The sequence below is a fragment of the Phalangium opilio genome, unplaced genomic scaffold (genome assembly GCF_054372755.1).
Source record: "Phalangium opilio isolate 3A_F unplaced genomic scaffold, DU_Popi_V2 ptg000056l_1, whole genome shotgun sequence".
Lineage (NCBI taxonomy): Eukaryota > Metazoa > Arthropoda > Arachnida > Opiliones > Phalangiidae > Phalangium > Phalangium opilio.
The window spans coordinates 1660491-1662701 of NW_028324175.1; the positions used below are offsets into that span (position 1 = coordinate 1660491).

Consider the following 2211-nt stretch of genomic DNA (forward strand, 5'->3'; position numbering starts at 1 on the left):
TTTCTGATCTTTCGTGGCTCAATGGTTAGCGCGTTCGGCTGTTAACCAATAGCTTGGTGGTTCGAGCCCACCCGGGAGCGGTGTTTTTGGATCTCAAATGTAACGTAAATGGCCAAAGTTTTTCCACAATACCTGACGACCATTTAATTTTTGGGCTTCCGTGGCGCAATGGTTAGCGCGTTCAGCTGTTAACCGAAAGGTTGGTGGTTCGAGCCCAAAAGAGAGGTTTTGTGGGGTCTCAGATGTAGCGTGAAAAGTCGTAACTTTTCAACAAAACCTGACAACCATTTAATTTTTGGGCGTCCGTGGCGCAATGGCTAGCGCGTTCGGCTGTTAACCGAAAGGTTGGTGGTTCGAGCCCATCCGGGAGCGGTGTTGTGACGTCTCAGATGTTACGTAAAATGTCAGAGTTTTTCCACAATACCTGACGAACATTTAATTTTTGGCCTTCCGTGGCGCAATAATTAGCGCGTCGAGCACTTAATCGAAAGGTTGGTGGTTCGAGCCCACCCGGAAGAGGTGTTGTGGGGTCTCAGATGTAGCGTTAAAAGTCAAAACTTTTCCACAATACGTGACAACCATTTAATTTCTGATCTTCCGTGGCTCAATGGTTAGCGCGTTCGGCTGTCAATCGAAAGGTTGGTGGTTCGAGCCCATCCGGGAGCGGTGTTGTGAGGTCTCGGATGTGAAGTAAAAAGTCAAAGTTTTACCTCAATACCTGACGAAAATTTAATTTTTGGGCTTCAGTGGCGCAATGGTCAGCGCGTTCAGCTGTTAACCGAAAGGTTGGTGGTTCGAGCCCTCCCGGGAGCGGTGTTGTGACGTCTCAGATGTAACGTAAAATGTCAGAGTTTTTCCACAATACCTGACGAGCATTTAATTTTTGGGCTTCCGTGGCGCAATGGCTAGCGCGTTCGGCTGTTAACCGAAAGGTTGGTGGTTCGAGCCCATCCGGGAGCGGTGTTGTGACGTCTCAGATGTTACGTAAAATGTCAGAGTTTTTCCACAATACCTGACGAACATTTAATTTTTGGGCTTCCGTGGCGCAATGGTTAGCGCGTTCAGCTGTTAATCGAAAGGTTGGTGGTTCGAGCCCACCCGGGAGCGGTGTTGTGAGGTCTCGGATGTGAAGTAAAAAGTCAAAGTTTTACCTCAATACCTGACGAGCATTTATTTTTTGGGCTTCCGTGGCGCAATGGTTAGCGCGTTCAGCTGTTAATCGAAAGGTTGGTGGTTCGAGCCCACCCGGGAGAGGTGTTGTGAGGTCTCAGATGTAGCGTGAAAAGTCAAACTTTTTCCATAATACGTGATAACCATTTATTTTCTGAGCTTTCGTGGCTCAATGGTTAGCGCGTTCGGCTGTTAACCAATAGCTTGGTGGTTCGAGCCCACCCGGGAGCGGTGTTTTTGGATCTCAAATGTAACGTAAATGGCCAAAGTTTTTCCACAATACCTGACGACCATTTAATTTTTGGGCTTCCGTGGCGCAATGGTTAGCGCGTTCAGCTGTTAACCGAAAGGTTGGTGGTTCGAGCCCAAAAGAGAGGTTTTGTGGGGTCTCAGATGTAGCGTGAAAAGTCGTAACTTTTCAACAAAACCTGACAACCATTTAATTTTTGGGCGTCCGTGGCGCAATGGCTAGCGCGTTCGGCTGTTAACCGAAAGGTTGGTGGTTCGAGCCCATCCGGGAGCGGTGTTGTGACGTCTCAGATGTTACGTAAAATGTCAGAGTTTTTCCACAATACCTGACGAACATTTAATTTTTGGCCTTCCGTGGCGCAATAATTAGCGCGTCGAGCACTTAATCGAAAGGTTGGTGGTTCGAGCCCACCCGGAAGAGGTGTTGTGGGGTCTCAGATGTAGCGTTAAAAGTCAAAACTTTTCCACAATACGTGACAACCATTTAATTTCTGATCTTCCGTGGCTCAATGGTTAGCGCGTTCGGCTGTTAACCAATAGGTTGGTGGTTCGAGCCCACCCGGGAGCGGTGTTTTTGGATCTCAAATGTAACGTAAATAGCCAAAGTTTTTCCACAATACCTGACGACCATTTAATTTTTGGGCGTCCGTGGCGAATGGTTAGCGCGTTCGGCTGTTAACCGAAAGGTTGGTGGTTCGAGCCCAAAAGAGAGGTTTTGTGGGGTCTCAGATGTAGCGTGAAAAGTCGTAACTTTTCAACAAAACCTGACAACCATTTAATTTTTGGGCGTCC

At 47.8% G+C, this 2211-nt stretch overlaps 1 non-coding gene across 1 annotated transcript; it reads left to right on the forward strand.

Moving 5' to 3' along the window:
• Positions 1 to 593: 593 nt before the first annotated feature.
• TRNAD-GUC (transfer RNA aspartic acid (anticodon GUC)) lies at positions 594 to 666 on the forward strand. Its single transcript has one exon. It is a non-coding gene; the product is annotated as a tRNA-Asp (tRNA).
• Positions 667 to 2211: the final 1545 nt, after the last annotated feature.